Source organism: Cetorhinus maximus, chromosome 4 (genome assembly GCF_964194155.1).
Source record: "Cetorhinus maximus chromosome 4, sCetMax3.hap1.1, whole genome shotgun sequence".
In the NCBI taxonomy this organism is placed as follows: domain Eukaryota; kingdom Metazoa; phylum Chordata; class Chondrichthyes; order Lamniformes; family Cetorhinidae; genus Cetorhinus; species Cetorhinus maximus.
In genome coordinates, this window is record NC_135882.1 from 41284824 (window position 1) to 41297462 (window position 12639).

At 45.2% G+C, this 12639-nt stretch overlaps 1 protein-coding gene across 1 annotated transcript in view; it reads left to right on the forward strand.

Annotated features, from left to right (window-relative positions):
• The first annotated feature begins 56 nt into the window (after positions 1 to 56).
• LOC144679580 (TPR and ankyrin repeat-containing protein 1-like) overlaps positions 57 to 12639 on the forward strand; it is a 135978-nt gene continuing 123395 nt past the window's right edge. The window contains exon 1 of the mRNA XM_078540099.1: positions 57 to 188. The gene's annotated coding sequence lies outside the window, so the exon portion shown is untranslated. The remainder of the gene's footprint in view (positions 189 to 12639) is intronic.

The window sequence follows — 12639 nt, forward strand, 5'->3', positions numbered from 1 at the left end:
TGGGTCAGGTATTTCACAGGATAGTGGCGTGAACAGCATTTGCATTCATTACCATCTCATGAATGCCCATTAAGTTTGCTGCTCTCCGGAATCACGTACTGCCTTCCAATCCTGCATCACGCCGGTCTGAATCATGTTTGAAAAAGTGGCGTTCAGCCCTCAGACCTCACTTTACTCTCAACTTCATGGTGAGTGCAACATTCATGGTCTACCTGCCACAGCGTTGCACCGGTCTCATTGTGCTGCCAGTGGAATGCCACATTGCTGGGGTTGTAGGTTTGTTCTCCTCCTGGTGGGTGCTTCAGTAATCCAGAAGGACATCACTGTGCAGTGGTACTCAGGCAGGGCTGAACATTCAGGCAGAGACCAGTATTGCAACCGGGGAGGGGGGTGTAGGGTTGGTCTGCTCCTGATGGGTGCCTCCGTTGTCCTGAAGGACAGCACTGTACAGCGGTACTCGGGCAGAGTTGAACACTCAGATAAAGACCAGCATTTTGACGGAGGGGGCTGGGGGGGTGGGGGGGGGTGGTGGCAGAGGTGTGGGGGAAGGATAACAGACACACGGGGCAAAGGGGCAGGTAGGCATTGCAAGGGGTTGGGGGGGAGGGGAACACATGGGGGCAAAGGGGCTGGAAGGCATTGCAAGCGGTTGCGGGGGAGGGGGAACAATGGATGGCAGAGGGGAGACCAAGAGATGGGAAGCTGGAGCCTGACGAGGGAAGCGGAAATGCAGGTACACAAGAGGATGGATGGGATGCCACATGTATGAATGGGAAGGGATGCATGCACACTCTGGAATAGGAAAGGGTGTGTGTATGTTAGTGTGGCACAAGAAGGATGGATCGCACTGAGACTCATGAAATGGGGGGTGGGAAGGGAGACAGTGTAGTGTTCAGTCACGAGGGCAATGTGGAATTCATTGAAAGTCAAGTCTTGGTCTGGGGCCAGCAGGTCGGGTGAGAGAACAGAGACACTCCTTGGACTCACAGTCAGGAGTCAGAGGTTAGAGACAGTCCTGGGGCTCTGTAGACCTCACAGTTAGGAGTGAGAGAGTTGAGACAGTCATAGGGTGCAGCAGGCCATGCTCCAGGCCTATGCATGGCACATATGTTGTACTCCTGCACCAGGCAGGGCAAGGGCTGTGTGCTTATTGGGATAATGCACAGTTTGGTTTACAGGATGTTTTCACAGTCCGTGTCCATTGGCTTGTCTCTGTACTGGGCTGCAGATGGGATGGTAATGGTTATGGGAGGCATCTGCAGCCTGTATTTGGGAAAAACATAATAAAGGGGGGTTGTGTGAAGCTTTCTGTAGGTGACCATGCACAGCCTCTAGATGGATAGGGATGGGGTCCACATGTTGCATGGGCACCTCATCAGTGATGAGCTCGGGGTGGAGGGTAAGAATGTTGACCACAATGACAATGGGATCTAGTATTACTGGGGAAGGCTGGGAATAACAGGAGGTAGCTCTACCTTCATGTCGTGAGGCTCCAGGTAAATATCTGAGATGCGGACAGTGAGAGAGAGCGTCGAAGCTGATCTCGAAGTAATAGCAGAGAACCACCATCTTGCACTCTAATGGTGCAGCTTTAACTCGAAAATAGAAGCGAATCTGCACGGGGATGGGGATAGTCCAAGGCCATGTGGGAGGGGCACACTGCTGGACTAAGGGGCCCTTTAGTGGGGGGGCCCTCTAACTTGTTGGTGCCACAAGATTAAAATTGAGTCAGAGCTGAGAGAAAGGAGGAAGACCTTCTTAAGAAGCTAGCCATTGGAACCCATGGCTTTTGCCACACTAGAACAGGAAAATGTATGAGTCATTGACTTAACATCACAGTCACTGCATTTCAACATTAACACACAGGAATGTGAAATTTGGAATTGCAGGCAACCATTAAGAAGGCACAGGTGTTGAATATATGGCATCCCATCAATGCAAGACTTTCATTTGCTTTCCAGAACTGGCATTCATAATGGGCCAAAGAGCATCCAGTCATTAATCATGAGCAACCTATTGTTAATCAGGATGTCAGGTCTGAGATTGGAACACTGAGCTAGGTCAGGTCGCACATCATGTCATTCAAATCTTCTCCAAACTCTGTAGGATTCAGTTGTTAAGTCTCAGGAATGGCATCTTGGTGACCTCGATGTGTCTGTTAGCACCTCAGATACAAGGCTGCATCAGCGACAAGACTAATAGGGCAAAAGCCACTATAGACCATGACAGTTGCTATTGGTTCAAGATTGTGAACTTCACTATGTTCACCAATTACTCATTAATCTATTCAATCTATCATTTTAAAGAGAAGATAAAACAATTATGGATCTAGGGCTGAATGCTTCCTTTTTGAGGATTCTAATAGAATGGAGGAGAAGGGAGAGGCGATGCTGAGCGCAGCTTCAGGAGGAGGCCCCATCTGAGATCCAGGGTGCAGGGCAGCCAGAGTAAGATCATGAGGATCAGGGGATAGACCCAGAGCACGGAGGCGACTTGCTAGGCCAAGGGTGTGCCGAAGAAGGCTCTCCTATTTGCAGATGAGTGAGAGACAATGCCACGCTCATCTGTGCTTGTCCCGAGCTCCAGTGGATCACATCTGCCACATTCATCATGAGGAACTAATGCCCCGTGGAGCGGGTGGCTATCCCCTGCCAGTGGCCTTGAAGGTGACATATGGCACTTGGAGTCAATCCTGTCAGATAATGGCAGGGCAGACAAATCAGTTCCCAACCCGCCAGTGACTTGGAGAAATACTCGCCTGTGCATAATCAATGAGCTTCCAAGCTTGGAATCGGGAGTGATTTCCTGTCGTTCCAACCAGGGGAAACATGCCACGGAACTCGCCCGCTATGGCACTTAGCTTCAGAAATGGAAAATTCTGCCCTTTGTGTTCTCCCCACTTTCCTATCTAGTTTGATATAGTCAACAACCTTTTACTAAATTGAGAGGAGATTTGATAGGTGTACAAGATTATGACACGTTTCGATAAAGGTGGACAAAGAAAAGATGTTCCCATTAACTGATCATACAAGGGCTTGGGAGCACATATTTAAGGTATTGTGCAAGAGATGGAGGGGAGTTGTTAGGAAGAATTTTTTTAAAAACTCAGCCTATGAGGTTGGTAAGAGTGGAGACGATCAATGGTTTCAAAAGTAAATCTGCTTGCAGGGTTATGGGGGTGGAGCTGGGAAATGGAATTGACTGGATTCCTCTACAGAGTTCTGACATGCACTTGATGGGTTGAACTTCCTTCTCCTGTGCCATAATGTCTCTGACTCCATGACAATACACTCAGTCCCTTCATCCTAGTCACTAGTATGGATTGTAAATAGCTGAGGCCCCGGCACTGATCCTTTCAGCATCCCACTAGTAATAACCTGCCAATCTGAAAATAACACTTTCATTCCTACTCTCTGTTTTCTGTCCTTTTAACCAATATTCTATCCATGATAACATGTTACCCCTAACTTATGAACCCTTATCTTGTGCAACAACCTTTCATGTGGCACTTTACTAAACGTGTTTGAAAATACAAATATACTGCTTCCCCTTTATATTTACTCAAAAAATTCTAATAGATTAACCAAACACAATTTCCCTTTCATAAAAAATCCATATTGACAAAGCCTAGTCATTATTATGATTTCCTAAGTGCCTGGTTATCCCTACCTTAATAGTGAATTCTGGTGTTTTCCCTACAACCGGTGTCTGGTAAACTGACCTGTAGCTCCTTGTTTTCTTTCTCCCTCCTTTCTTGAACAGCAGTGTTATATTTGCTACCTTCCAATCCGCTGGGGCAATTCGACAATCTAGGAAATTTTGAAAGATCACAATCAGTGAATCCACTATCACTGTAATCACTTCTTTTAGAACCCTATGAGGTAGGGTTCAGGTTCAGGAGATTTGGGAGGTGTCAGCTTTGGCTCAGTTCATAGCACCCTCGCCTTTGAATCAGAGGGTTGTGGGTTCATGTCCCACTCCCGGAAACCAAGAACTGTGATTGTACTCGAAAGAGTTGCAATCTGTGACTGTTGATAACTCGAAAGAGTTTCAGGAGATTTGTTGGCTTTCAGTCCCATTAATTTCTTCAGTAGATTTTTTCTTTACTAATATTTACTTTAATTTCTTCATTCTCATTGGACTCTTGGTTCATCACTATTTCTGGCATAATTTTTCTCTCTCCCATTGTGAGGTCAGGGTTTAACGTCTCTGCTATTTCTTTGTCCTACATTATAATTTTTCCCTGTCTCAACCTTTAAGGGACCCATGTTTACTTTATCTACTCTCTCCGTTTTATATTTACGGCTAGTTTACTCTTGCTCTATTTCTTCCCTCTATTGATTATTTTTTGGCCATTCTTTGCTGATTTCTAAAACTTCCCCAACCCTCAGGTCTACTGTTTTTCTTGGCAAAATCACAGCTGCTTCTTTTAATCTATCCTTAGCCTCTTTAGTTGGCTATGGATGGATCACTTTTCCCCATGATTTTTTATTTCTCAGTGAAATGCAGATTTGTTGAGAATTTTGAAATATTTCTTCAAAATGTTTATCATTGTTCATCTAGCTTCATACCTTTCAATCTAATCGCTCCTGACACCTAAGTGAATGGCTTTATTTCAGTTCAGTACTCTAGTTTTGGACTTAATGTATGTCACTCTCAAACTCAATGTAAAATTCTATCATATTCGGCTCGTTCCTTCCCAAAAGGATCCTTTAATAAAAGATTACTAATTAATCCTCTCATTACTCAAGATAAGATCTAAAATAGCCTCTTCCCTGCTTGGTTCCACAACATATTGTTCTAGAAAACTGTCTCGAATGCATCCCAGGGTCTTATCCTCCAGATTCCATTTGCCCATTTGATTTGTACACTCTGCATGAAGATTAAAGTGCCCAACAATTATTACATTGCCTTTGTTTTAGGCTCCACTTATTTCTTGATGAATATGCTGCTGAACATTACTCCTACCAACGCTTTCTTACCCTTGTTAATTCTTATCTCCACCCATGCTGACTCTACTTCCTGACCTTCTGAACCAAGATCCTTTCTCACTTCTTATGTAATCGTTTATTATCTCTCCATTTTGCTTGTCTTTTTGAACTTCAAATACCAGAACACTTTGTTTTCAATGTTGATCATCATGCAACCATGTTTCTGTAGAAAGGCTATGAGGACAAACCCATTTAGCTCTATTTGTACAATTTATTTATCTATCTAGTTCCGAATGCTTCCCACATTCGAATAAAAAACCTTTAATTTTACAATTTTTTCCCCTGATTTGACCTTATTTACTAATACACTATTACCACTCCAATTTTTGTCTTTTCCTTTCATACTCTGCTTATCTTTACCTAGAATGGTACACTACATTGTGGCCTTGACTTTTCTGCTTAGATTTATAAATTTTCACTAACCTGAACTCTCCCTCACCAAGCTCCTTTTTTAGTTTAAGGCCGATCAACAGCCCTAGTTATTGGATTCAACAGGACACTGATCCCACTTGGCTTAAGTGAAGCCTCTCTCAACAGAAGTGCTCCCTCTTTCCCCAGTACAGGTGCCTGTGACCCATGAATTAAAACCCTATCCCCCACATCACTCTTTGAACCATACACTCTCTGATCTGTTTGACCCTATGCCAGTTCACGCATGGCTCTGGTAGTAATCCAGAGAATCTTCAAATTTCTGCTTTTAATTTGGACCCTAGCTCCTCAAACTCATTTTGTCTCAGTCCTGGTTCTGCCTATTGGTGTTGATCCATATGTGGATAACCAGATCTTCCCTCTCCATTGAGTTCTTTACCAGTTTCAGGGAGATGTCCTTTAACCATGGCACCGAGCAGGCAACACACTTTTTAGAACTCCCGGTCTCAGATCTGCAGAACAGTTTATCTCCCCTGACTGCACTGTTCTTTACCACAGCTACTTCCTTTTCATTCCACCGACTTGAATGGCCTCCTATACCGTGGTGCCATAACAGATTGCTCACCCATTCTGCAGACTTTGCCTTCGCCTACTCAGGCAGCAAGAACCTTGTATCTGTTGGATTAGGGCAGGGCGACCAACTGTCCAGGATTTTCTGGGTCCGTCCTGTAATTTGGCCTCTTGTTCTGCGTCCTAGGTTCGGCCTGGCAGGACACATTTTGTCCCGGATTTCCACAGCGGATGTTGTTTCTACGCATATGTCGGGCGTGGCAAGGTTGATGGCGTTGTCCTGCGATTGTTGAGTGGTGGGGTCTGAGCCAGCAGCATCAGAAGCGAAGGGGGTCCCACAGCTGGCTCCCTACTCTCAAGGACTCGCCTGCACCCCCCTATTTCCCTACCCTGCTGCTGGATAAGGGTAAAGGCCAAGGCTTGTCTACCACTGTAAGTGGGGTACCCTTTACTTGCATAACTTGCAGTCATACCTTCCTGTCTCTGGCCACTAACCAGACTTGCACCACTTCCTAATCTAAGGGTTGTGACTGTCTCCTGGATAAAAGGCTCTAGGTACTTCCCACCACCCAATATATCTGCATCTCAGGCTCCAGGACAACAACTTTGAGCTGAGGTTCTGCAGAATGCTAACATTTACTGCAGATGTGGTTGTCTGGGACTGCGATGCTTTTTAAAATTCTTTCACGGGATGTGGGCATCTCTGGCTAGGCCAGCATTTATTTCCCATCCCTAATTGCCCTTGAGAGGGTGATGGTGAGCTGCCTTCTTGAACCACTGCAGTCCATGTGGTGTACCCACAGTGCTGTTAGGGAGGGAGTTCCAGGATTTTGACCCAGTGACAGTGAAGGAATGGCGATGTATTTCCAAGTCAGGATGGTGAGTGGCTTGGAGGGGAACTTCCAGGTGGTGGTGTTCCCATGTGTCTGCTGCCCTTGTCCTTTGAGATGGTAGCGGTCATGGGTTTGGGAGGTGCTGTCTAAGGAGCCTTGGTGAGTTCCTGCAGTGTATCTTGTAGATGGTACACACTGCTGCCACTGTGTGTCAGTGGTGGGGTGAGTGAATGTTTGTGGATGCACTGCCAATCAAGTGGGCTGCTTTATCCTGGGTGGTGTCAAGCTTCTTGAGTGTTGTGGGAGCTGCATTCATCCAGGCAGATGGACAGTATTCCATCACACTCCTGACTTGTGCATTGTAGATGGTGGACAGGCTTTGGGGGAGGCAGGAGGTAAGTTACTCACAGCCGGATTCCTAGCTTCTGACCACAGACTCCCAGATGCTACAGTTGAAGCACACCACATGCATTGGCACCCTAAGTAATTATTATTTATTTAATTTGATTGTCTATATTAAATCAACTTACAGAATCACAGAATCTCACAGTGCAGAAGAGGCCCTTCGGCCCATCGAGTCTGCACCGACATGTGAGAAACACCTGACCTACGTACCTAATCCCATTTACCAGCACTTGGCCCATAGCCTTGAATGTTATGACGTGCCAAGTGCTCATCCAGGTACTTTTTAAAGGATGTGAGGCAACCCGCCTCCACCACCCTCCCAGGCAGTGCATTCCAGACTGTCACCACCCTCTGGGTAAAAAAGTTTTTCCTCACATCCCCCCTAAACCTCCTGCCCCTCACCTTGAACTTATGTCCCCTTGTGACTGACCCTTCAACTAAGGGGAACAGCTGCTCCCTGTCCATGCCCCTCATAATCTTGTACACCTCGATGAGGTTGCCCCTCAGTCTTCTCTGCTCCAATGAAAACAACCCAAGTCTATCCAACCTCTCTTCATGACTTAAATGTTTCATCTCAGGCAACATCCTGGTGAATCTCCTCTGCACCCCCTCCAGTGTAATCACATCCTTCCTATAATCCTTCCGACCAGAACTGCACACAGTACTCTACCTCTGGCCTCACCAAGGTTCTATACAACTCTAACATGACCTCCCTACTTTTGTAATCTATGCCTCGATTGATAAAGGCAAGTGTCCCATATGCCTTTTTCACCACCCCGCTAACGTGCCCCTCCGCCTGAAGAGATCTATGGACACACATGCCAAGGTCCCTTCGTTCCTCAGAACTTCCTAGTGTCATGCCATTCATTGAATACTTCCTTGTCAAATTACTCCTTCCAAAGTGTATCACCTAACACTTTTCAGGGTTAAATTCCATCTGCCACTTCCATCTGCCACTTATCTGCCCATTTGACTATCCCGTCTGTATCTTCCTGTAGCCCAAGACACTCAACCTCACTGTTAACCACTTAGCTTATAGTTTGTCTTTAAGTAACTATTTGATCTAGTTTAACTTAAAGGTAGACATATTATTTACCTGTAATACAAACCACAACGTGTATTGCATGCAAAAAGCATCACTTTGTTCCCTTTAATAAAAGGAAAATACAGCGGATGCTGGAAATCGGAAATAAAAACAAAGTGCTGAAAATGCTAAGCAGGTCAGTCTGCATCTCTGGGGTGAGAAACACAGAGGCCGGGATTTTCCGTGCCCGCTGGCGTCGGGCATGTTTGATGGCGTGAATCGACAAGATGGTGCGATCGGTTTTACGACGGCGTAAAACTAGTTTGTGATCACCCACCAATGGCGAGCCATGTTTCCTGCCATCGGATGTCAGGAACCTCATTGTAATATATCAGCATATCATTATAAGGCCAGCCCGCCAGACTCATTCCCCTGTTTGATTATCCACCCACGTCAGCGGGAAAACGTGCCTATGTGTTTCACTACGGCACATAAGTGACATGTACCTGGCGGCTGCACTTTGCTCAGGACTTCAAGGTTTGTTTGCCTACCTTGCTTTGGTCATCACTTGCTGTCATCAGCGCCAGGCTTCACAGACAGCACCACATCACTTTTAGAGGGGGGTGCTCATGGGTAGGTCTCTACCAACCAGATTAACCATATGTGGATGACTTTTCAATGGCTGCAGGGCAAGGGCTTGTTTGGGGAAGGGGGAGAAGTGGCCACAGGCAAGGCAAGAGGCTGCAAGATGAGAGCTGTACTGGGGAAGGTGTGTAACCTAGGGTATGTGTGGAGGCACATGTTGATCTGTGCAAGTGGCCTCAAGTTGGTGAGGGCTGAGGAGACAGTCTCCAGAGGAGATGAGGGCATGTGTGTGAGAATGGGTGGTGGTGTCCCTTGAGCTGGCAGTGAGTGAGATGCCAGTGAATGTGTGATGGGCTTGAGTGAGTGAGTTTAGAGTGATGAATTGGTGGCCATACGCTCGCAGCATGGATGAGATCATTCATCCTCTGTCTGCATTGGATGGCCAACCTCTTCTGTGCAGCATTGGCACTGACCACCGCTGCCACCACCTGCCACACTGGATTGGTGATGCCGCTGCCCACCTGGCCAGAGCAGGAGTCGAGGACATCACGGCAGGCCTCCATGCATCCAAATGGCATTCTAGTGACCTATCTGGGGTCTGTAGTCTTTTTGTCTTTCGTGGACATTTTCCCTGCAGTAGTTGTGGGCTGGAAGCACTGAAATTTTTGCACGTGGCTGGACTTCAGATTTGGCGCTTGGCGTGATGAAGCGGCAAGATGTTGGTGTGGTGTGCTAATGAGAGCCCACCCACCATGGAACCGCCATGTTTCCCGGGAATGCATAAGTAATGTGCAGGGTTTGGGACAATATGGCGTGAAAACCCACCATCACGGCCGGGATTCCGCCCAGAATTCATGTTTTAAGTTGAATATGACCCTTCAGAACCAAATCCCTAACTTTTACCCTTTGGTCTGCAATACCCTGTGTGTTAAGCTGATTTTATACTTTTATACATCTTTTTGAGCACACTTAAATTACAGCAACACACTTAACTTTCTGCTCACAGTAATTGGCACTTAAATCATGAGTTAAACTGATTCACAGTTAACTGCCACCAACAGACAATTCCTGCAAAGTTTTGTTTACTGTTTTTAAAGTTCTTGGCTAAATGAAAAAGCGAAACTAATTTCAGTTTTGTACTACCCTATTTCTTATCTGAGAGTTCCACTTGCACCAAATTCCCAACTTTTGCATTCTTTTTGCGATGTACTCTTCTGGAACCACTCTGGAATATGTACTAGATTTATATTTGTAAATAATGATTATTGTGACTAGAGTACAAAGTTAGATAAGGCCTCAAAGACATACTTCACGATTCAAAGCCAAGTTCCTCTCCAAGTTATACATGAATCAACTTCATTTACCCTAAATTTAATGCTACAGTCTGGCTTCCTCCTGGCTTGAAAATGTATCAACAGTTCCTTCATCCTCACTGAGTGAAATCCCAGAACCCCTCCATCCCCCCGCCCCGCTTAGAACCGTGGTCTCAATGTGCTTCAGTTATAGTGTAAATGTGTCACATTCTATCTCCAGGTAAAAGCCAAACACATTTTGCGTCAGAATTAACTTTTAATGAAATTACACCCAAAGTTATTCAAAAAGAGGAGATAATTGGTGGCTGTGCTTTCACTTCCCTCGACTTAGAGTTCCCTCTTAAAGCTCTTTGCCATTCTAAGATGTTCCTTAAAACATGTCTCTTTGACCAAGCCTTTTGTGACTTGTAATATTTCCTTGTGTGGCTCGGCGTCAAATTTAAATCCATATACCTCCTGAGAACTTAAGAACTAGGAGCAGGAGTAGGCAATTCAGCCCCTCGAGCCTGCCCCGCCATTCATGGCTGATCTCATTCGGCCTCAACTCCAATTTCCCGCCCTCTCCCCATACCCTTTCAACCCATTCCTAATTAAAAATCTGTCTATCTCCTCCTCAAATTTATTCAGCGTCCCGGCATCTACTGCACTCTGAGGTAGTGAATTCCATAGATTCACCACCCTTTGAGAAAAGTAATTCCTCCTCATCTCTGATTTAAATCTACCACCCCTTAGCCTAAAACTATGGCCTCTCATTCTAGAATGCCCCAGAAGGGGAAACATCCGCTCCACGTCTACTTTGTCTATCCCCTTTAGCATCTTATATACCTCAATTAGATCTCCTCTCATCCTTCTAAACTCTAGCGAGTATAGGCCTAAACTGCTCAATCTCTCCTCATAAGACAAGCCCTGCAACTCTGGAATCAATCTAGTAAATCTCCTCTGAACCGCCTCCAGTGCAACGACATCCTTCCTCAAGTAAGGGGACCAACACTGCACAGTATTCCAGGTGCAGTCTCACTGATGCCTTGTACAATTGCAACAACACTTCCCTATTTTTATACTCTATTCCATAAGACCATAAGACAGAGGAGCAGAAATTATGCCATTCGGCCCATCGAGTCTACTCTGCCATTCAATCATGGTTGATAAGTTTCTCAACCCCATTCTCTCGCCTGCTCCCCATAACCTTTGATCCCCTTACCAATCAAGAACCTATCTATCTTGGTCTTAAATACACTCAATGACCTGGCCTCCACAGCCTTCTGTGGCAATGAATTCCATAGATTCACCACTCTCTGGCTAAAGAAGTTTCTCCTCATCTCTGTTCTAAAAGGTCTTCCCTTTACTCTGAAGCTGTGCCCTCGGGTCCTAGTCTCTCCTACTAATGGAAACATCTTCCCCACGTCCACTCTATCCAGGCCTTTCAATATTCTGTAAGTTTCAATCAGATCCCCCCATATCCTTCTAAACTCCATCGAGTATAGACCCAGAGTCCTCAAAGGTTCCTCATATGTTAAGCCTTTCATTCCTGGGAATGAAATAATAACAATAAATGCCATAATTCCATTTGCCTTCCTTATTACCTGCTGTACCTGCATACTAGCTTCCAGCGATTCATGCACGAGGACACCCAGATCCCTCCGCACTGAAGCATTTTGAAATTTTTCTCCATTTAAATAATAAGTCGCCTTTTTATTCTTCTGACCAAAATGGATAACCTCACACTTATCCGTGGTAAACTCATCTGCCAAATTTTGTCCCATTCACCTAACCTGCCCATATCCATTTGTGAATTTCTTATTTCTTCATTGCAACTTACTTTCCCACCTATTTTGGTGTCATCTGTAAATTTAGCTATAGTACCTTCTATCCCTGAATCCAAGTCATTAATATAGATTGTAAATAGTTGGGGGCCCAAGGACCGAACCCTGTGATACCCCACTGGTTACAGCTTGCCGTCCAGAAAAAGACCCATTTATCCCGACACCCTGCTTTCTGTTGGTTAGCCAATCCTCTATCCAAGCTAATATCTTACCCCTAACTCTAAGTGATCTTGTGTATTAACCTTTTGTGTGCCTTATCAAAGGCCTTTTGGAAGTCCAGATATACTACATCTACAGGATCCCCATTATCCACTTTGCTTGTCACATCTTCAAAGAACTTTAGCAAATTAGTCAAACATGATTTACTCTTCATAAAACCATGCTGACTCTGATGGATTGCATTTTAACTTTCCAAATGCCCCATTACTACTTCCTTAATAATGGCTTCCAACAATTTCCCAACGACAGACGTTAAAATAACTGGTCTATGGTTTCCTACTTTCTGCCTCCCCCCCCCTTTTTTTGAATAAGGGCATTATATTAGCATTTTCCCAATCCACTGGAACCTTTCCAGAATCCAGGGAATATTGGAATATTATAGCTAATGCATCCACAAAATCCGCTGCCACCTCCTTTAAGACCCTGGGATGTAGGCCATCAGGTCCTGGGCACTTGTCACCCTTTAATCCCAATAGTTTGCTCAGTACTTTTTCTCTAGTGATGTGA